General features: G+C 36.5%; 1 protein-coding gene across 44 annotated transcripts in view; it reads right to left on the bottom strand.

Annotated features, from left to right (window-relative positions):
• The window catches only part of Dscam1 (Down syndrome cell adhesion molecule 1), a 274746-nt gene that overhangs the window by 188740 nt on the left and 61464 nt on the right, over positions 1-24542 (bottom strand). The window contains exon 1 of one of the 44 annotated variants that reach the window (XM_067771940.1): positions 22583-22694. The exons of the other annotated variants lie outside the window; for them this stretch is intronic. The gene's annotated coding sequence lies outside the window, so the exon portion shown is untranslated. Of the gene's footprint in view, positions 1-22582; positions 22695-24542 lie in introns of those variants that run through there. 44 annotated transcript variants of the gene reach the window in all.

Below are 24542 nucleotides of genomic sequence, written 5' to 3'. Positions count from 1 at the left end.
GCTTGACAGATAAGTCAACACACTTGTACTTGTACACTATGGTACATACGGACATTTGTCGTACGAAACACGTTTGACCGAACCCTCAAGCCCGTAGGAATCAATGTGTGCGTCTGTGTACATGTACATAACATATTTGAGTTTGTATTATTTACAGCAAAGCACTGTTGCCATTGACCAGTTTGCATGCATGCTTATGGAAACATCAACTTTTGGAATTACAATTTTTCATGGTGCAAATGGCAGAAACAAAACTGAATAGCAATTTCTAGTTCATTTATTTGTAACCTCCAATTTTATATAATAATTTTGGGATATTTCAACAAAATTTTAAACAATCATTAGGCCGTTTTGTATAATAACTGCAATTGGTCCAAACATAGCACACAAAAGTTTACTAGGCAACTCTGTCTTGTGAGAGAGCGATCAGCTGACACGTTCTTACAGAAAAAATCAAAATTGTTTTGATTTCTACGTTCCGGGCTTCGTACGTAAGTGCGTTGAACGTCGGTGAGTTTTCGCTTACGCTGCACACTCATAAGTTAGGTCGTGTCAGCTGACACGTTTTTTTTACGTATCTTCGTGGGTAACTGCCGCTTTAGCCGTATTCTCTTTTTGGACTTTCTGATGTTCGACTGCGGTTTTCTTACGCTTGCGCACTGTCATGCTTCAATAGTCGCTTGTTGTTAGCTCTGTGGTGTATTTTTCACATTTCTTGTGGTTTTGGGTGTTCGTTGAGATTGTTGCTGATTACTATTAACCGGTTTATTATTATTTCGATCTCTTGTTTGCATTTTACTATTTATTACTTTCATTTTAAAACCGGCACAAGTTTCTTATACCTAATTTAGATTTACTTGATTTTTTTACGACTTTTTTAACGATAGAAGTTTATTAACTGCACGAATTTCTTTTGTCCCTGATGTTAATTCGAATACGAGTTCATCGGCTTGAGGCTCTTTGAGCAACTTCTGTTTAGTAAATTCATTTAACAAATTTTTCTTGTCTACATATTATCAGTTATAATTTTTATTGTTTGGGTTGCATACCTAAACTAGATTTGTAGTTGATGGGTGGCTGTGAGTGGGAAAAAGTGGCAACTTTAGTATGGTCTGAATATTGTGACGAATATTAGCATCACTAAGCGATACTAGCATCACTAAGCCGATACTAAGCAGGCACTCGTATGTACGTAAACAAATCAAATCGCTCTAGAGAGACGTTACGGAAGCGAGCATAGGAAACAGATGTACCAAATGGAGTTACTGAACCGCTTCCAGAGGCCTGGTGAAACATTGAAAGAGTTTGCGTCGGATGTTGAAAGGCTGGCACATTTAGCGAATGCGGACGCATCCGTGGAATACACCGAAAGAGGAGCTTTCCAGAGCTTTGTTAATGGAATACGGGATATCGAAGCGAGCACCATACAGAAAGCCAAAACCTACATTCACAGAAACGTTATCACATGCTCCGATGCAGGAAACAGCATCGCTTCTGTGTCTTCTTGTCTTAAGAACAAAGCTGGAGGAGATGAGCAAGGGCGAGTCAGATGTAAAGATCGAGAGCTAGCTCCAGCTGTGGAATGTCCCGTTATCTCTGTATCACAAATCGGAAGAAAATCGAGCATTTTACCGTAAGTGGAAATGTGGATGGCAAGGAGCGTGTACTGACTGTAGATACGGGCGCATCCCATTCCTTAATCCGATCTGATTTGGTCAACAGGAGAGTAAAGCCATTACCTGGAGCAAGGTCGCATACGGTCACTGGCGAGTATAACCAAGTCCAGGGAGAAGTGATATATGAAGTCTTAATTGGAAAGTTCACGGTTCTACACGAATTCGTTGTGGCGGAGATTGTTGATGAATTCATATTGGGAGTGGACTTCTTGGTAGACCATGACATCAAGATCGATATGCAAAGAAGGAATATTCGCTATAAGAACTAGGATGTACCACTCAACTTCAGTTTGGAGAAAGGGTTCAGCAGTAAGCGAGTAATGGTGGAGGCGATTCGACAAAGACCACCAAAGTCCAAGGAAGTAGATCGGGCAAAGGTTGATGGAGCGAATGGGCCAAACAAAGCAAAATCAAAGATATCTGCGAGAGAAACACTGCCATTGACAAACCCAAATGGACGCACTAAAACGAAGGAAAGTCAATCCGTCAAGATCAAGATCTGCGAAGTAGTTCATTGGCCAAACAACAGAGTGTGAGGGAACGGTCCAGGATAATGAGTAGTAGGATGAACCACAGGTACGACAAGAACAATAATTCGGAAGGTTTCTTGGAGGGAGATTTGGTACTGTTATACAACCCTCACCGGCGGAAAGGTGTTCCATACAATTTTTGATGCAGTTGGGAAGGCCCGTACAAGGTTGTGAAGAGGATCAGTGATACCATCTACCGCATACAAACCATTGGGAAACCACGAAATAGAAAGGTGGTTCATTTGGAGAGGCTAGCAGCGGTTAGATCGAGAGATTTGTCTGATCGGGACGATCAAACTTAGGTTGAGGGCAGTGGGACGAACACTAGCATCACTAAGCCGATACTAAGCAGCCACTCGTATGTACGTAAACAAATCAGTAATCATTTACACATTCATAGAAGGCAACGGAGAGATACTCACAAGCACATGTAATCATCAGCCGAAGTAGTACTCACATATACACACGAATATGGCTACAAACTACAAAATATACATGTATATGGCTGGTTACCAAAATTACTAGACCTTAGGAGAAATGGGTGAACGAGGAAACCGAGAGTATAAAAGCAGCGCAAGCTGAGGCATGACTAATCAGTTTTGATCTAAGTTTTGATATAAGTGTTATTGTGAAGTACTTTCAAAGTAGTATAATAAAGACCATATTGCATTATTTAATATTGGAGTTTTTTATTCAACAATTGAGCGATTCGAACGTTAGCAGAAGGTTTGGAATAAGCGGAATTTCCCTAAATTCGTTACAATATTTTTAGGCATCGCTACACTGAATTTGCTCTAGATTCGAAGGCGCATAGAAAAGATGCCATCATAAAACTTCCAGTTGCTTTTCTTCATACTTAGGTAGGGTAGTGAAAAAGAGATTAGATTTACTTTAAATGGGTTATCGGGTCTATCCTTGCCTTAAGAAATAAACAGTGGGAAGAATTATTTCTGTACAAATGTATTTTCTTGAAATCTAAGGCTACTGAATCAACTGAAAGAGTTGCATTTACTTTAGTCATGGCATTAAGCAAGAATAAAAGCCCCGTCGCATAAACAGTTTTTCATATAGATACGTTTAACTCAATCTTATGCATTATGAGTAGATTGCACGCATATTTTTATGGAGAACGACAGATTGAACGACACTGGCGCCATCTCACATGACAAAATAAGCCAACTTTAAAATTTTGTTGCAAGCAAAGCATAAGAATTTGACATTTACTTTGGCTAAGGGTGCTTTCACACTTTGCAAATGAAATTATTTCTCCCACTCGTTGGTAACTTTTCTAACATTTTTCACAGTTAAAAACTGCAATTTAACACATGAATAGGAAACAAACTATGTTAGGAATATATTTCTTGTATAGTGAGAATGTTTATAACAGTAACTCGCAAAAATTTGTATGTGAATGGCCAGGGCGAAATAAACTTCAATTGCCATGTCTGAAGTTCCTTCATATTTACAAGCGCAAAATCTTGCGTGATTGTGGCGATAGAATGCACAAGATTGCGTTGAACGCATCTATATTAAAAACTTCATTGTGTCTCGGCCAAAGGCAAGAGTAACAAAGTATATTAAAAAAAGTTATGAAGCCATCTGTTTATAATCAAGTTGAAAACCGGTATAGTAAAACCAAAGGTCATCAAAGCACAGAACAGTGGAGAGCAAGAAAAATACGCATTTTTATACTCAGCTGAGCAGAGCTCACAGAGTATAATAACTTTGTTCGCATAACGAGAATCCGTAAAGGCATAAACTAATCCAGATAGATATAGACTTCTATATATCAAAATGATCTGGCCGAAAGAAGAAATTCATTTAGCCATGTCCGTCCGACCGTCCGTCTGTCCGTTAACACGATAACTTGAGTAAATTCTGAGGTATCTTAATGAAATTTGGTATGTAAGTTCCTGGGCACCCATCTCAGATCGTTGTTTAATATGAAATAAATCGGACTATAACCACGCCCACTTTTTCGATATCGCAAATTTCGAAAAACCGAAAAAGTGCGATAATTCAGTACCAAAGACGGATAAAGCCATGAAACTTGGTAGGTAGGTTGACCTTATGACGCAGAATAGAAAATTTGTAAAATTTTGGACAAGGGGAGTGGCACCGCTCACTTTTAAAAGAAGGTAATTCAAAAGTTTTGCAAACCGTAATTTGGCACTCGTTGAAGATATCATGATGAAATTTGGCAGGAACGTTACTCCTATGCGCGCTAAATAAAAATTATCAAAATGGGATGATGAACACGCACACTATTTTTTAAGTCAAATTTCAACAAAAAATGTAATATGTTTACAGTATATAAGTAAATTATGTCAACATTCAACTCCAGTAATGATATGGTGCAACAAAATACAAATTAAAAGAAAATTTCAAAATGGTCGTGGCTTCGCCCTTCTTCATTTAATTTGTCTAGAATACTTTTAATGCCATAAGTCGAACAAAAATTTACCAATCCATGTGAAATTTGGTAGGGGCATAGCTTCTATGCCGATAACTGTTTTCTGGGCGAAATCGATTGAAGCCACGCCTAGTTATTATACACAGTCGACCGTCTGCCCTTCCTCTTGGGCGTTAACACGGTAACTTGAGCAAAAATCGATATATCATTACTAAACTTAGTTCACGTACTTATCTCGACTCACTTTATCTTGGTATTAAAAATGGGCGAAATCCGACTATGAGCATGCACTCTTTTTCGATATCGAAAAATGAAAAAAATTCCATAATTCTATACCAAATACGAAAAAAGGGATGAAATATGGTGATTCTGGGTCACCTGGTCCACATTTTGGTCAATATCTCGAAAACGCCTTCACATATACTACTAACGGCCACTCCCTTTTAAAACCCTCATTAATACCTTTAATTTGATACCCATATCGTACAAACACATTCTAGAGTCACCCCTGGTCCACCTTTATGGCGATATCTTGAAAATCCGTCCATCTATAGAACTAAGGCCCACTCCCTTTTAAAATACTCAATAACACCTTTCATTTGATACCCATATCGTACAAACACATTCTAGAGTCCCCCTGGTCCACCTTTTCGGCGATATCTCGAAAAGGCGTCCACCTATAGAACTACGGCCCACTCCCTTCTAAAATACTCTTTTATACCTTCCATTTGATACCCATGTCATACAAACACGTTCCACAGTTACCCTAGGTTCATTTTCCTACATGGTGATTTTCCCTTATTTTGTCTCCATAGCTCTCAGCTGAGTATGTAATGTTCGGTTACACCCGAACTTAGCCTTCCGTACTTGTTAGATTTCCGCTTATTCACAAAATAAATTTACCACAGCCATATGAAACATTTAGCAACTGAAGTTCTATTAACAGAAACGAATCACTCAGATTAAAGGCCTCCTGCGATTTACAACGAGATTGACTGAATTTTGTGTGTGTTGTGCAGTCGGGTGACTTCGTGACCAAACATTTTTGAATATAAAGATATTGCATGCCCGAACTTCGGTGGAAAGCAGCGGAGAGTAACAAAATTCTAGTAGGTCACTTTCACCACACCAAAAACTTTAACACAATTTTTAACATAATTTAAGCACAGAAATACACTGATTGGAGTTTTAGAGAGTAAAAGTTAAAATTCTGAACACATTACCTGAATAAAAAGTATTAAATTACAAATACAGACAGTGGTAGTTTAACAAATTCTGCTGTGGTAAGTGGTGAATGTGACCTACTAGAATTTTGTGAAGCTTGCCTCACACGATTTTTCGTCTATGCAATGTCTCTATATTATATCGTTTCTGTCGTGACACACGTATTTGTTGTCGGCTACACGTTGATGAAAATCAAAAATTTTTGATTTTTTCATTTGACGCTTGCTTATTTGATAGTCGAGGGTTGTGATTGACAAAACAGCAGTGTTGTATTTAGTTTGTGTCGACATTCAAAATGAACAAGTGCGTGGAAGAACAGCAATTCATATTAAAATTTATTGAAAGTTATCAATGTTTACCAGCTTTATGGAATGTAAAGCTTTTATTATTATTTAATAAACTTTTTATTAATTTTTTTATTATTTAATAATTCGGTAATTGCAGGTAAAAAAAATCAACATCCGATGACGACATATTCACGTCCGAACGCTACGGTTTCTCAATGCAAATGTTGATTGATGGCTTTTTATTTGATGATCGCGGGGCAAGCGTCAAATACCCGACACGCACGCATACAAAAATTCAGTCAATCTCGTTGTAAATCGCAGGAAGCCTTATGTTAAGTCCATCCCTGGAAATTTAAAAATCAGTTGTCATCAATAAGATTATGTAAATATTTTCAAATAATGAAAGAAACGAATTGACATATTAAAAATCAGTTGCATCAGCTGTTAGGCACTAACAAGCTTCTGGCCAATAAAAACTTGTTTAGCGCTTTCTGTATTAAGTAGAAAAAACGCAAAATGTATTATATAGCACAAAAACAAATAAGTAAAGTCCTACAAATAAAACGTAGTACGTGCTTATTTATTAGCCGAATCATAAAAGTAGCAACAAAGTGCAAGTTGTGCACATACCGTACGCACTTAAGTGTTACCGGATATGCTAATATAACCACAAATATCGTACTTTATAACTTCAAACATGTCATCCATCGACTTTTCAATGTTTTGGATTTTCTTTTCTTTATGTTTATTATGACTGACTTTACGGCTGGTCAATTAGCAACATGTTGACTAATGCGATGAAAGTCATCAAATAACTATTTGTTGAACTATAATTTTATAAGCTTCGAACCAACTTGGAAACTTTTATGTTTCCTTCCGTTTTAGTTGATAACGTGCCTAAATTTTGGGTTTCTTTGCCTTTGTATTCGAAAGAATTATTTTTTTCGTCTAGCATTCAACTAAATTTTGGTTTTTTTTGTTTTTTTATTTTATTTTCAATATCTAATTATATTTGTCTGATGTAGGCGTGCGTTGAGGTGTGTTTCATACCTTTAGTGTGTATCAGTTTTTGTTAGTCACGCGTCATAACAAAAATGTCACAATTGTTTTATAAGTGAAAGGGTGGTACAAGTAAATACATACCTTCATCCTTATGTATGTAGATATATAAAAGCAACAACCCCCACCTGGAGACATTAATCATCAAATCGGCTTTGTGGCCCCTATTTTATTGTTTGAATTTCGGTACACAATAAAAAATTAGGTTTTCTTATTTAAAAAATTTTAAACTGATTGCTTTTGAAACATCACAAATGTTTGATTTTACTTATACCTATATGACTCTACTTTATTTTCGTGTATTTTTTCTTGTATTTTATCTTCAATTTTTTGTCGCGCTCCCTCCTAATACGGCTTCAGTATTGGTGTGAGTGTGTAAACTATATTTCAAAAAACTAACGAAATACAAGAATAAAATAATTTAAAAAAATTTTTAAGTTAAACGGTTTTATTGGAAACAATACTTACATGAAATAATAATAATACGAAAAGCTAGAAAATAATTAGCTAGGTCCTAGGTACTAGTCATCACACTCCTTATCAATCTAGGGCGTTGATCAGACAATTAAATAAAAGCGTTGGGCGCGTGAAATTTCTAAAAATGTGAGGCGTAGCATAACCTGATTAAGGTTCAGTTGGTTTTACTTATGACTATCAATAGAAATATGACGCGTCCAACGCTTTTATTTAATTGTCTGATCAACGCCCTAGATTGATAAGGAGTGTGATGACTAGTACCTAGGACCTACCTAATTATTTTCTAGCTTTTCGTATTATTATTATTTCATGTAAGTATTGTTTTCAATAAAACCGTTTAACTTAAAAATTTTTTTTAAATTATTTTATTTTCAAGTTTTTAGTCTTTATTTAATTGCTTATTATTTCTCATTCTATTTAGTTCATTTAGTGACTCATTATTACAAGGACTCTTTCCTGACAATTTGTTACAACCTAAGTCCTCAATACATAATCCTTCCAAAGACTTTACTCGACTCTGCGCCACGTATGCTTGTCCCTCCTCCAACTCCAAAATATTTTGATGTCACTTCTACTGGACTGTATGCACTATTTGTTCGAAATATGAGCCAAATCGGGCATCATAGGTCGCTTTCTATTCATGTATGTATTATGTGTTCCAAATATGGACCAAATCAAATCGGACCACAAATACGATTTTTGTGTATATCTCGATCCTTGCGCCACCTAGCGGCGATTTTTTTGATAGGTCGCTTTCTATTCTTGTATGTATTATGTGTTCCAAGCATGAGCCAAGTCGGACCACAAATACGATCTTTGTGAATATCTCGATCCTTGCGCCACCTAGCGGCGATTTTTTTTCTTATTATTGCATTGTCATCGGGTTCTGAACTATATTCCAAGTTTCAAGCTTGTAGCTTATCGGGAAGTTACTTAAATTTCAATTACAAGATTCGTTCACAACAGTCGTGCGGCCTGCCTGTCAACTCAAGCTAAATAAAACCGTTTAAAAATACAACCTAGTTCATTAAAAACAAACTAGCCAGTTTGCATTTCGATAGGTTTTTTTGACATTCGGCCGTTTTTCCTTTATTTTTTTCTGACAAATGAAAATTTTGTTTTTAGTTTGAAAATTTGGTGCATAAAAACACAATTAAAATCAACTTTCTTGTGAAAAAAGTGAACCATTAGAATCCGAAATATTTTTCGCGTGCTATTTGCATTGTTTTTATTGTTAAAAATGTTAATGTTAAAATAAAATGTAAAACATAAACAAAAACATGTCAAACTTACTAATTTTGGGGGATAGTGGTCTCGCTTTTTCATGATACAAATTGTTTTTGTGTTTTGAAGTTCCGATAAAGTTTCGTTATTTTTTTTAGCTCGGAATCCAAGCAAAAATAAAGTAGTGTCATATATGCTTTAGAGCCAAGGCGAATCTATACCAGTAGTGGAATTCACTAACAACTTATAACGATGCGATTTGTCGAGATTTTAATTAACGGTTTTGTCGCTTGCCTTATCGATTGTACTATTTATTCACTAGCTTAGTTTTAACGACTCGAAATAAATGACATTTAAATTTCGTTTTAATAGTAGAAAGGTGGCAGCACAGCTTAGCGAAACCTAAAAAATGCGAAAAGCACAAAAGGAATGCCAAAAATAAATAAATTCCGTATATTAACTGCTTTTAAAAGTCATTATTGTGCAAGTTTTTGCCTATTTTAACAAAAGGTAAATAAATGCTGTATTCATTTCTTTTTTTCTCTGTTGATATCGCAGTTATTCTTGAACCCCTTAATTGACCATCAAGTTGAGAAATAATATCATGAGCGAGCCAAGTCTGGGGTTAGTCGGTACAGCTTTCGAAACTCCGTTGCATTCAAGTGAAATGGGTTATCTACTTCTATAAGAAGGTGTCTGTCCACTGGCGAAGGACTTAGTAATTCTTAATCTTGTGATAAAACGTACGCTAAGTACTCAAATGTCATTTGATTTATAAATAAAGAAGATTTTCGTGTTTGAAAGTATTTAATTAAAGTTCAGATTTTCTTTTTTAACTAAAATTGCCAGAAATATAAATTTCGTGATTTTTAACGCAGCCAATTTGGTTGGTTAAAAAAGTTAAAAAAAAAAATTAAAAAAATTAAATTCGGGTAAGCCGTTTCTTTGTTATCAAGCCGGACTTTTATTTTGGCCTTAAAAAATAAAAGTCCGGATTTAACTTTTATTTCCGGACTTTTATTTTTAAAAGTCCGAGTTTAACTAGTTCTATCGGACTCAGGTAATAAAAATCCGAAAATAATGTTTCCGCCCCTGCTTTTAGCTATTAAATTCTGTTACATTTTTGATGATCTCTATTTAAATCGTGTACTTTGCAGCACTGGTAGCATCATAGCAAAACACGCGCAGCATCCCTCTTTGAAAGGTAAATAGCCAATGTACGGCATTTAAATGTAGTGATGATGGTAAATTTTCGCAGATTAATTGATCTTCTGAAATGATGGGATTTTATTCATTTTCGAACCTAATCGGTAATAAGAAACTTCATTTATGGTTTATGGGTTCCCTTCAGCAATGGGTAGTCATGAATTTATTTTAGCGATGCCAATACTTTTTCCCAGACCTGGAGATAGTTGCCGTGATTTATCTCTTAGACCCGGTTTTTCAGTGCGAGGTTAAACTACAGTTAAAGTTGACTAGAGTTTGGCCTTCCCACTTAGTTCGGTAACATAAAATTCTGCTGCCCATCTCAGCTTAAGCAGCCGAAGTGGCAGGATTAAAATTTAGTCAACTTTAACCGTAGTTTAAACTCGCACGGAAAAATCGGGCATTAATGGTAAAACCAAATAAAAGAGAATCATTCAAAAAAACAAAAGCGAAAACAAGACCCCGACCGAGATCAACTTTTTTGGATTTACTCTAGATGAGTGCGTGTGTAGACAAGGTCTTAAGGTGTTTTCCATGTTTAAAGGCATACCAGCCACTCTCATATCCATATAAAACAGCTGATCCGACCAACCTTATGGAAATCCATGTAATTGGCCAATGGTATCTATCATATCATAACGCTATAGCCATAACCATACCATAGCCAAACAAATGGTTTTTGATTTTTCGCCATACAGATAACCTTTAAATATTTGAGTTGGTGAATTTATTAACATTTTGGATATTTTACTTTTTGTTTTGGATACGTTTTGACTAAGTGACAATTCATAAGTGCAATTTGTTGTTCATATTTTGCATTTGCTTCATCATCGCATTTTTTTTTTTTTTTTTGGTTAAAGCACCAATAACTCATGCAAATAAAGATTATTTACTTATTTACTTAATTGGAGTTTAACCGTTTAAACGGTGATGGCCGTCCGACAAGGCACGTTCCTCTGCTTCCATAGGCGGGTTCCGATAAAAATACTTTCTTAGCCGGAGCGTCATCTTTCATTAGCCTAACATAACAGCGTAGCCGCTGCGTATTAATTCGCTGGTATATGTTGGATGTCTACGTAAAGCTATTACAGCTCATACCTAATTCTTCTTCGGTACTCGCCGACGACAACTCTTAGAGGTCCGTAAATCTTTCGAAGAACTTTTCTCTCGAGCACTCCCAGAGCCACTTCATCTGCTTCTGCACCATATTAGCAGGAAGAGTACGATAAGTGACTTGTAGAGCATGGTTTTCGTTTGCCGAGAGAAGGCATTACTTTTCAATCACACAAACACCCCAAACCCCGGCAAAATTCTCACTGTCTTTTCAAAGCTGCATATAATTACACTTGTTTTGTACACAATGCCTTGCATTATTGCGCAATAAACTTAACTGATTGGCTACCTGCTTTGTTACTTTGTAAGGGCTGTTTTCGCCATTATCAGTTAAAATAGATTTTACCTGGAGGATGGCAATCTATCCATATATGTAATACTGCTATATTGCTACAAAAAGCTAAGTACATTCCCCAACATCAGAGTGCCGATATATTGCTGTTTACATGTTTTTGGTTTTGTATTCAATTATCGAATGTACCAAAATTTAAGTTTTTCCTTGTCAAACTTATGCTGCTACAATCACATTGTATAGGCTGTCTTGCTTTTATTTCGCATCCAAAACACATTGCGAGCATTTTCTATTAGCAATATAGGAGTATTACATATATGAATCTATCAGATAGCTCCCTTGAACATTTTCGTTTTCACCAGCTCAGGGTGACCAGCCCCCGGTTAAATCTATAATTTTTGATATTTTTTAGAACAAATTGCAAAAATCTATTGTAAATAAACGACAGCTATCCAGCTGACTTTTGTTCACACTTTTTCCTCGGACTTAACTGAGACTCGAAGCTTCAGTTAACATGGAGAAAACGAAAATTACGATAACTTATTGATAAGTGATTAAATGGGTAGTTTTTAAACATGATCAACGCTTAAAATTTTTTTGTTTTAATTTTAATTAATAAAGTAAATTTTGTACGGTGTATGTGCTGTGTGTAGAATTAATTCTTGCGGTCAGTGTGTATTTTTATCTGAAGGGACCATAGTTCTAGGGTAGATTGATACTTAGATTCACATTATGACACGAAAGTTTATTTATTCATTGACACATGATTGTATGGAGACTCCTACGTACATGCCTTAAACGCGCTGATTTATTATTCACTGTCAAATATTCTAGGGGCATTTCAACAAAACACCACAAATGGGCTTCCTGCGGAAGGTGGTTTAACATAAATTAATTATTGTTTTGAAATGCAACCAAAAATGATACAGTAAAGCTAAACTCGATTAAACACCATCGGAAATAGGTAGAAGGTAATATTTTAATTGTAAATATTGTTAAATATTGAGGAGGATTGTGTGTAATTATAAAATATTTAACCATAACTTTTTCTTTTACACTTTTCTTTCCTTTTACAATTCTTCATTATGCGATGAACAAGAAAATCCTGGATATTATGCACCTTCTGCTAATGTTCGAATCGCTAAACTGTTGAATAAATCACTCACAATATTCAGTATTGTAAACTGGTCTTTATTTAGATTGCTTTGAGGGCAGTACTTCACAATTGTACCAATAGCGTGTTTAAATCAAAACTGATTACTGACTCCTCAGCTTGCGCTGCTTTTATACTCTCTTTTGCCTCGTCTGCATATTTTTCCAAAGGTCTAGACGTTTCACCTTCTAGAATCTCCTGATGTGTGATGTGTGAGCAACTACTTCGGCTGATGACCACATGTGTGTGTGTTAGAGATCTCTTCGTTGCATTGTACATAAGTGTTGCTAGCTTTAATGTGTACATGTATATACGAGTAGCTGCTTCGTGTTTTTATAGTTGCGTGATTATTTACTAACAGCCTAGTGATGTCAACATACGTCACAATATTTATGATGAATTTGACACATCCTAATTCAGTGATATTAATACCATGAAATAATAAAATGAATTATAAGCCGGGAAGTGGCTGAATTGACTCATGATTTTTAAGTTAAGAGCTTTCGGGGGACTTTATCCAAAGTGATTGAAGCGATCAATAATCCTCTTCACAGTTAACTGTCATCGCCAGACCTCTACGGCCTCGCGGACCTATACAAGCGCTCCGCTCCCAAACGCTGGGCTATTCTTAATGCTTTCTTGTACTGCGAAATAATTTTGTTACTCTCCCTGCTTCGCACCCTTCTCCGCTTTTTTTCTCCTTTCGGACTCGCCTACTACTCCCTCACCGATTTATTAATATTTGTTTGAACCGCAAACGAACTCCCCGAAGTCTTAAGGAGTGTTACTATGAGCCACACACCTGGCATGGTAGGCTTGGCGGGTTATTGTTAAATATGTGGAAGAAGAAACACCCTCACAGCTCACCTCTTGCTGGGGTAAGGCCACCTTCACCTCCCGAGGCGGCCTGGTATCGACCAGGCTTCGTTAAAATACAGCGGAATATACACTCTTGCTGCAAATCATGCAATAGGTACGGTGCTTCGATAAAGTGGGTTGATAGTTTATGACCACCCGTACCACTCCATTGAAGCGGAACGATATAGATGAAAGCCCCTAAACCGCTCAGGCTCATAGTCGTAAATCTGATCCTTTTATTATTTTATCCAGCTTAAAGATATCGCATGATAGAGGGTCATCCTGTCTGAAACCTCGTTTGGTTTCGAAGGGCTTAGAGACGTAATTCACAATTCTAATGATATTTGCACAGCCGTATTAGTTTTCGTGGTGAGGTGAAGAGGTAATATGCATCTTTCGTTTTTGTTCAGGTAAATGAGCGCAAATGCTACTTGTGCCTATTTTTCACTCCCAGGACTATTTCATCACCCCTAATAATTTGTGTATCGAAGAGGTAACAAACTCAAAAAATTTACCACATATATTTAAATGCATACATACATAAGTATATTATACTTAAACGATGCTGCCTCTAAAGAGATGGCCATTATCTGTACACTAAACTTTGGTACAATTTGCCTTACCAACACCTACCCTATGAATTTGTGAAACGAATGCCAAAACGGATGGGAAAACAGATGTGAGAAAACAGGAAACGGAGAGAATTCAGTACATAGTGCTTAGTATACATAAAAAGTTACGTTTATCTTAAATCAATTTTTTTTCTGTTGAGCCCAAAGCAAAGTGATGTGAATTTATTTAGGGTGAAAAGTATAACTTCGCGAACAAAAATCGAAAGAAGAAAAAAGAAAATACGGAGAAGGACGAGAGACAAAAAAATTTAATACATAACACGTATACCTGAACATCATTGAAAGCCGTGTGAAAGAACACAAAGAAGGGAGGCCATATTATTTCATGTCATGTATACCACCACCGCCACCCACAGGGATATCAGCCTATACGGAAACTTTTGGATAATAGGTGGAAAGTTTGGGAAAATGCGAAAGTGTATACGTACTTATGTACATAAAATGAGTGAATCGAAAGAAAGGAGATACAACCGAATCAAAAACTAAGGATACCAAACACATGTTTAACATTTCCTTTATATAAAATTAAATATAACAAAGCACAGCGAAAACAGCAACGAAAAAAGATATAAGGTTCACTAGGTGGCGCACCGGTCGAAATAATTAGATAATTCAAATGACAGTTGGAATCTTACGATCGATTTTTAAGAAGCTTAATATAAGTTTCCAATCTGGATGGACCTAAAGGCAACGGCGGCGAGTTAACTTATATTCCACATCACGATTTCTGATTTTCATATCGAGCTAACTGCAGTTTAACCGCTGACGAATCAACAAATTAAAGATGGTACATTGTAGATTGTAGAGTTCTAAAGCTTTGTGGAAATTGTGGGACGGCTGTACCAGGAATTCACCATACTTTTTGCTATGCTGTCCGCCTCAACATAGCTGATTTTAAAAGGCTGTATAACTCTGTAATTTATTTTGCCTTTGGAAAAATTACCTATTTGAAAATAAGCTGGCTGAAAAATATTGGCATAACAGCTTAAGTTAAATCAACAAATGAAAATCTCAGCCAAGCGATTTGTAAAAAAAGCTAAGTTGTCTATTTGTTACTTTCTCGATATAGGGTGTGTTCGAGCTGCAGCAGTGTTACTTTTTATGACAGCGGATAACGTTCTTCAGCAACATTTGAGCACATGTGGCAATTTCGCGCGTTCGCTGAACGAAATGTTGACAATCTATTGATCATCTCTAGGAAACTAGCGACATTCCATCAACTAAGCAGCACTTTAGCAATACTACTGTTATTATTTGGCTGCTCAAACACAACCATATTAATTGTGCATTAAATCTAAAATATACAACTCAAAAATGACTCCGGTTGTTATGTCCGCAGCATTTAATTAGTTCAAAGTCACAGCCTATTATTGGCCATAATAATTTACACGGGTCATCAATTCTTTCTCTGATTCAAAAGCTGAACTATCAGCTCAGTGTTATCATTGCCAGTAGCGCCAATAACACCAAACTCGTGCCTGACACACAAAAATCGTTTCACTCAATAGCGCAAGTGAAATGTACTACGCACTCACTACTAAGTAGCGTCAAAAATTCGCTTGGAGTCGCGATCTACTTATCAGAAATTTTTTCCGTGACAGCTCAACAATCATGGTGCGCTTTGATGATCGCAAGATTCCAAAATCTACGTATCGGGTTTCTAATTATCCAGATCCTTGCCGCATCTAGAAGATTTTTTCTCCCAAATGTTGTTTTTAATACGGCTCTAAGGCCATACATGCGCTAATGTAGATACAATAAATCCACACATGTTTCATCCCTAGAAACTGGATTATTATCTAGTTATTTATTTACCGATAAAAAGTTAAGCACGAAAATTAAGTGATCCCATTATAGATATATGTACATATAAACTCGGTCTAGGTTAAGTTAGGTTGAACTGGCCGGTCAATAAGAACCTCACATAGACTGTACGTGGCCATAGTGTTACCAGAATTTGTTTGACGATCAAGCAGAAAAGCCTTTATTAGACATCAGGAATTATCTTATAGAATAACTCCAACCTCTTGGCAATGCCAACAGCTCTCTAGGTCATAGCTTAATTGCTGCCTCGAGATCTGGCAACTCCTCCACCCCTAGTAGCAGGAGCTCTAACCTTGCGAACGCAGGATACGAACATTGAACGTGCTCAGCCGTTTCTTCCTGCAGCTCACACTTCCTACATCTGCTGTCAATGACGAGGCCGTGTCAGTTAGTATGCCCATCGTGAGGTTTAAGTCTTATCTCTTTAGAGCAATTTTGCGAGTCTAAAGTCGTCGGATTTGCAGTTATCTTAGAAATTTTGCACTTCTGTCCACGTTTTTCCTGCTTGAAGAATCATATGTAACTCCTGCCTCCTTTTGATTTGAACACATCATCCTTCTCGTTACCTTCTATTCATTTACGACCGGGAACACATTATAGATGTATTATTCGGCCTGAGTGAAGTCTCTCCAATGCTTCTTTGCATTCCAGGACACTTCTTAATAAAGTACCTTTTAAGATTATTGCCTTGATCGCCGCGTGACTATCAATATATATTGACGCGAATGCAGCTTAAGCACGATCCCTCTAGAATTCCTACTGCTTTCTTCACTGTTAAAATTTCCGCCTGAAAGATACTGCAGTGATCTGGCAGCCTGCATTCTGTTAATTCGGAGCCATCGGTATACACGTGTATTGTATTGAGCCGAATATTAGCAGTTTCGATACGTCACTATGCCGGTAGTAAATAGATAAATGGCCACAACAACAACAAGCCATATATATACACACATTCACAGAAGGCAACGAAGAATATTCCACATACATAACCAGCAGCTAAAAGCGAAGGGAATATTTCACACACATGTACACAGCAATAAAGAGCGCATAAGGCTTGACATCAGTGGTCACCAAAATTGAAACGGTGGCTTAGTAAGAGTAAAATCATTATACTGGTAGTGGTGTAGTAGTTGATAAAAGAGTAACGAGGAGGTACGTATGCACGGATGTTTGCTAACACTCAAAAAATAATACGTAAATATACCATACAAATACTATTTTCGTGCTTGGGTCTCACAAAAAAAAATATACTGCTAGTATTTAACCATTAAAACATTATGCGCATAGGCATTTGTTTGCAAAATATCTATTTGGAAACACGCAAATAAACAATAGGAGGCTCTGATGTTGTTACTCTGCTTGTTCGGCGAATACTAAACGAAAGAGAATAATAAAGTGTGTGAAGTCAGCGCGAATAATTATTTCACTAGCTGACGATCACTGCTTTACATAAACTAAAGATATACACTAAAGATATAAGGCGCGATAACCTCCGAAGAGATCTAAGGCCGAGCTTCTCTTCCAATTTGCATCGTACTCCTCTTGATTTTCCCTACAAATTGGACGGACGGGACCTACTTTTTTTATGCCGACTCCGAAAGGCATCTGCAAGGCAGATGAGTTTTCGATGAGAGCTTTTCATGGCAAAAATACACTCGCAGCGCTTGCCAAACACTGCCGAGGGGGGGACCACGCTTAGAGAAATTTTCTTCTAAATGAAAAACGTTATTTCTAAAATTTTGATGTTGCTTTGCCCGGGGCGTGAACCCAGGGCATACAGTGTGGTAGGCGGAGCACGCTACCATCACACCATGGTGGCCGCCAGGTGAGCGAGGTAAACTGAGAGTATAAAAGCAGCGCATCTCAAGTGATGGTCAATCAGTTTGATTTTCAAACGTTGTAAGTGAAGTACGTGGGTAATTTAATTGTGAAGTATTACCACTATAGCAGTGTGGTAAATAAATAACATTTTGCTATTCTGAATATTTGACTTATTTATTTGACAGTTTAGCGATTCGAATGTTAACAGAAAGTGCAGAATAATCAAGAATTTCCTTAAATTCGCTACATTATGTTATGCCATTTCTGCATCCTTGCGCTAACCATCCGGCTCTACTGCGGCCCCAAGATCCCTTTCGAAGGTCGTGCGCGGAACCAAGTAGTACGTTCGCTCTATATTTGATGGCAATATACTACTGTGGCCATATGGCCTGCACTCAAGTTGGCCCGACGCCTTAAACCTTGGTGCAGTTGCTAGCGAAAACTAATTGTCTAAATTATGTGTAAAGTTTTAGGTCTCTAGGTTATCGGGAAGTTACAAAATCGGACGTTTTTTTTAATATCACGATCCCTGAACCATCTAGCAAAAGTTTTCTTCGCCCCAAGTATGTTTCAAGAATCTTGCTCCACGGGAAGTTACTCAAAATCTAGGTTGACCTATCCGGTTGGGAAGGGCCTCGCATAGACAGAATGTGCCTTTGTCGCTAATACACAACAACATAACACTTCACAAAATCTTTAATGATAATATCATCCTTGAATAGATCTTTGGAATTTAATAAGAGTGATACCGTGGTGGTGAACCACAGCAGTATAATGTTACAAAGTTATATCGGGCAGATCACTTATCGTAGGTTAAAGTTTGGCTTAAGGAAGCAATTAACTCAACATATTATAATGCTTCTCAAAAGTGGCGCATTCCAAAGTTGATTAGAAAAGTGAAACCACAAAAAAAAAATTTAATACAACAATTTCAAATAGTATGCATGCAAAATATTTTATGAAGCCACATTTTGTGGTAAAATCACTGACAGTTCAGTCTCTCCCCATATGTGTTCAAAAATTAAAAGCGTGTCAACGACAAGTAAAAAAGGGCATTTGGTATGAGGTATATGTAAATATGTAAATATTTATATGTATAAGCCACATGTAGTATTTTGAACAAGCGATAAAGATAAGAGGATTTATCCAGGTAATCGTCCACCCACTCCTACCAGAACTACACCACGTAAATATACATACATATGTATATACATTGCTAGCTAATACAACCGCGTATTTGGTGTGATGGTAGTATTCAGATGGCTGACAAGATACGAAGCGTTGAAAGTAGGTGAAGATGTGACAGACAAATTTTATACAATAAGAGCAATGTGTCATAACTGACAGTGAGACGATTATTCGGGTGTCGGCATAACATGTCATACAATTAGAGATAGTTTGTTGAACAGCTTATATATTAAATTGCATTCGGTAGGTAATACGTACAACGTTTGGCTCATTGCTTAGCTTAATACAAAACGTTTGTAGAATGTAGAGGCAAGCAAAAAGTTGAGATATTTTTGCTTTATTGCGCTGTCAAAGCGTCAAGCGTAGCAACGCGCGTCCTATGTATTTCCGGTATTAGTGAGCCGCTGGTGCTTTTTAATGTCAGCATAGAGCTGCCCTTTACATGGTAACCCTATGCGTACATTCATACATCTTTACTGGGTTCCCGGTCATAAAGGCATAGAAGGTAACAAAAAGGCCGATGAGTTGGCAAAGGAGGGTGGAACACTTGCTGAGTCGACGATAGACGTCCCAATCCGTTTAGGAGAAATCAAAAGGAGACAGGAGTTGCATATGATCCATCAAGCAGGAAAGGCGTGGACAAAAGCACGAGGCTACAAAATTTCTAAGATCATGTGCAAAGCCTACGATATTAGACTCACAAAGTGGATCATATCTCTGAAGAGAGATGATGTAGGAAGTGTAAGCTGCAGATAGAAACGATTGAGCATGTTCTATGTTCGTGTCCTGCGCACGCAAGGTTAGAGCTCCAGCTAATAGGGGCGGCAGGGTTGCCAGATCTCGAGGCAGCAATTAAGTTGGGTCCAAGAAAACTGCTAGTATTTGCCAAGAGGACGGAGTTGTTCTATAACATATGTTCTGGCACCTGATTGGGGTTCTTCCGTTTGGCCGTCAAACAAATTATGGTAACACTATGGACACATTCAGTCTATGTGAGGTCTTTATTGACCGGCCAGTTCCACATAACCTAACCCTATGCATCGATTTTTTAATTCATTTCATCCAAGGGCAATACAGTGGCATTTTCACGGCTCATTGGCGTTTTTAATATTCGTCCCCCATTAAGTGAGCAGAAGGGATCACTATGAATTTTTCACAACTCACAAGAGAAATAAAAAATGCTACTGAGCGATGTTGACACAATGCACTGCAGTGACCTCAGAACTGTCAAACCTTCTGAGAGACGTTGATGATGGTTGCTATAGAAATGTTTAAAACTACTTAATATGTATCACCCGCCAGTGGCGGGAGATATTTACAACGTACACATATGATGTTTCCACTTATTTTTTGTTCTAATTCATGGCTTATCTGTTTATGCATTTAAAAAAGTTGCATGTTACAAGTTTATTTCGTACCTGTTTTATTTTTCATGCGCGTTTGAAACAATTGTCATGCATGACTTAATTTACAGGCAAGCAGGTACTGGCGGTTATTCAAATTAGTGAGACACGTGACTCATGCTTACGACACAAAAAGGTATTATGGTTAAAAGCTGGGCATGTTCGTTTGAAGCGTATAATGTGTTGAAATTGGTGGTTGCTCAGTTCATAGAAATTCCCTTTTCGTAAACTTTTACCATACTCGTTGTAGAGAACATAATTAAGATCGAATTGTTATTTAATTAAGATAAGGTTAATATGTCCCCATCATAACAATGCCTACATCGACATGTAAATATATATTTTTAATCCAGTTGGGAAAAAATTGTTAAGAATTTCAAATTTTGATATAGGTAGTTATTATAGAATATGTAAATATATACACATGAGGTTAATACAGTCCCAACAAACACTGAAAACAAAAATCTCAAATGTGAGAAAAACATTGATTCTCAGTTTGATATTCAACATTATTTATCATTTGAAAAAAATATTTTCTCGACTTTTTCTCAAACGTCGATCTTCAACTTGAGAATAATTTGAGACATACTTGAAAATTTTTTTCTCTCAAATGTTTGAGAAAACATTAATTCTCGGTTGTATATTCAACATTATTAATCATTTGAAACTAAATATTCTCTCAACTTTTTCTCAAACGTTGTTCTTCAACTTGTGAATGGTATGAGACATACTTGCATTTCGTTCCATTCTGGTTGAAAACCATCGATATCATGGGATATTTTCGTTAATAATAATGTGAATACTTTTTGCGCCAATGTGTCTAAATTTTAAATAACATAATAAGTGTTCATGAAACCCAAAAATAAAATGAAACAAGTAGAACATGCTTATTTTACATCAATGCTATCGATAGAGCCGTTGATAATTCGTCGTTCTTTAATTTGCATACTTTAGCTGGAAATGTAAACAAGCGATGTTATTGAGTGAAGTTGGAGATAAAGTGAAAATATAACGAAGTATTTATACATTTTAATAATACTAAGTGATATTTTACTACATTATGCATAAATCTAAACGAGTTAAAAGTGTAGTGAGGCAAATAATAAATTTGCTTACCGAAAGTGGCACAACAGTGGATTCCATTTCGTTCCGCTCTATTCTCGTTTGAGAAAAAGTTTAGAATCCAAAAATTCTCAATTTGAAAATAAAGAAAAATTCCATATTAAAAATGTGCCTTTTAGCTTGAGAATGCTGTCAACGGTTATTTGAAATGCATTTGAAAACTAACGCTTGAAATGTGAGAAATGTACTGATTCTCAAATGTATCTCAAACTGAGAATTGACAAAAATGTTTATTGGGGTGGAATCCTTAACTGATGTTTGATACGGCATTAATAGGTATTACGTTTGAATGGGCGGTCATTAAGTTCACAGTACTGACTATCAGATGTCATTTCGAATGATAGTATTTTTGTAGGGATATGTCGCTGAAAACATTCAAGGCGATTTAAGGCAGGGCCCTTATTACGTGTTACGGTCAGTGACTGAAATTCACTTTCAATCAAGCGATAACCATGAAACAGTCAAACAGTTTCTCAAAATTGTAATAAGTTATGGATCTTACGATGTCGGTTTGTCACTAGTTCGCATATGCCATTAATCCGATCCACCATTTCAGAGCTATTGTGATTTAAAAAATTAGTTTCGATCACGGATCGTAACACGTAATAAGGGCACATATTTACATAAACGCTTCGTAGAAGCGCTTTGGTCGCTTCAAATCGTAGAAAGCGACAAGGCTTTCATTTGTAATCTTATAGCGATTTCAAAGCGAAGCAACGGGTCCCAAAGGTTATTGTAAGTCTGTCTTTAGGCCTGGAACACATATGTAAATGATTTTGCCGCGTTGTTTCGCTATAAGAAACGCCTTGCCACTTTGAAGCAAAGAAGACTATAAATCCGCCCTTCGTTATATCTAAATAGGCCATAAAAGGAAAAACGCCATGTTCGTTTCAGTGCCTGGCATTATTCGGGGTAGTCAAGAGGTGTTGTTTGCATACAAAGAACACAACTTTGGGGACAGCTGGTATCATGAGGCAATTATAAGAACAGTCGTACAAATTCAGTGCTTGTATAACGATTTCAGATATGTAGATAAATTAGGCTGGCTACCACTTGTTTTATACATACATATGTACGTACCTATAAGGACATCGTCATGTAAGTTGTTTCACATTAAGATCACTTATAAATTCACACTAAAACTAAATGACACCCTGATTTCCTGAAATTTTAAGAGTACGACACACTGAAATACACAACTCGCAATCTAAGACTAATAGTGATGACAGTTTATTTATCGATAACTAAAGAGCAGCAATCAGCAGGGCGTGCACACGATAGAATTTCATGTACTACCCTACAAGAAACGCTGATAGTTTTACTAATACACTCACACTTGTAATTGACAATGCTGATCCTGCGATGACGTAAACATTGATACTCAAATTTACATATGTTCCTTTGATCGCTCTCGCATGTCCGCATGTTCCCAACGACAGCCTATAATCATGAAAAAGCACTCAAACTGGGAAAGCTTTGGACACCTGGTACATAACAAAAGAACATTGAGCAGATACCATTATGCATGTGAGACAGATACATAATTCTCAACGGAGTTTTATGTATGCGAGAACAGTTTATCCGATTTAATCATGTTGTCACTACTGACTGTCATATGACAATCAAATGATTATCACGGTTGTTTTATTATTTTTTAAAAAAATGAAAAAGAGAGCATTTCAAAGCTCCATGCTAAAAGAAAAAAAATCGAAAATAATATTAAAAAATACCAAAAGCTGTCGGAATGTATGGGGCGCACTCAAAAAATTGATACGCGAAAAATAATAGTGGTTAGTGGTGATTCATTTTTAAATGTGTTTCCGCATGAGAAAACCGCTATTCTGTTGTTTTGTTATTTTCTGAATTTAAATTGAACATTCTGAACTCGAATTCTTATAAAACTATTTATTTTAAACAAATAGGAAACGCGTATGCTTTTATCACCTACAAAATTAAAAACGTAATGAAATAAAGTAAATAAAAAGCAAAAAGCATTGTTTCATTTTTGGCGGAATATAACAATTGTCATTTATGAGTCAAATCTGATATCTACAGTAAACTATCATTTATGACACTTTTTGATAGTTTGAGTGTCAGCACTTATCCAGGAAAAGGAATGAGAGTGAGCAGTACGGCTATATACTTAATCAGTAGGCGATGTTGGTGTATAAGAAGGAGACCAAAACTAACACGTACACAGTTGTTTACATCACATTTGCGCAAGTCCCCTTAAGTTTGTGATATAAAGTTTGTATGAGGCGCTGATCGTTAGGTTGACATTGCTGACAATCAGATGATAGTCATATGATAGTCAGTATTCTTGTAGGGTAATTTATTACCAGTCGATTTTCTGGTGGATTAACATGAATAATTGTCTGATAAATCGACTGATAGAAAAAAGCTCTGTGAGCCAATACATGTTTGCTCAACCTCAATTTGAAAACTAACTTTATTATAACGTAAGCTCTTTAGTGTGGGATTTTTCTTACGTCACAAATTGAGACAATTGTGTTTAATCACCCGAACAAAATGAAAACCAATTATGATATTGGAATAGCTATTTTCTTCAATAACGCAGCAAAAACCTACCTTAATGCTTACATACAATTTGGTGGAATTATAAGATCTTAAGGCCATGGCTGATAAAACTTTGGTGGCATCTTGAGTGGCATTTCATCATTGACAGCTGAGATATAATGTGCGTAATCTACGTTGATTTTGACATATGCACCCCTTTTGGTTTATCCAAAGTTATAAATAGCAAGTGACGCGCCAGAGTTTTATCAGACATGGCCCTTATACTCTTGCTGTTGACGATCTTCGTTCACACTAAGGCATCCGAGTCCCGAAGATCTTTCGCAATCCCGAGATTTCGCGATTTTAGAACGACAATCCCTGTATATTCTGGGATTATCCAGAGACTGTTATTTTTATATATTGATCAAAAACAATGATCTACCGTAAATGCATACGAGTAGTTAACCAAACATATTTATTTAGTCCAATGTTTTAAAACTAAACAAAAATGATTATATATGAA

Source organism: Eurosta solidaginis, chromosome 3 (genome assembly GCF_040869045.1).
Source record: "Eurosta solidaginis isolate ZX-2024a chromosome 3, ASM4086904v1, whole genome shotgun sequence".
Lineage (NCBI taxonomy): Eukaryota > Metazoa > Arthropoda > Insecta > Diptera > Tephritidae > Eurosta > Eurosta solidaginis.
This window is presented reverse-complemented; position numbering and strand designations above follow the sequence as displayed.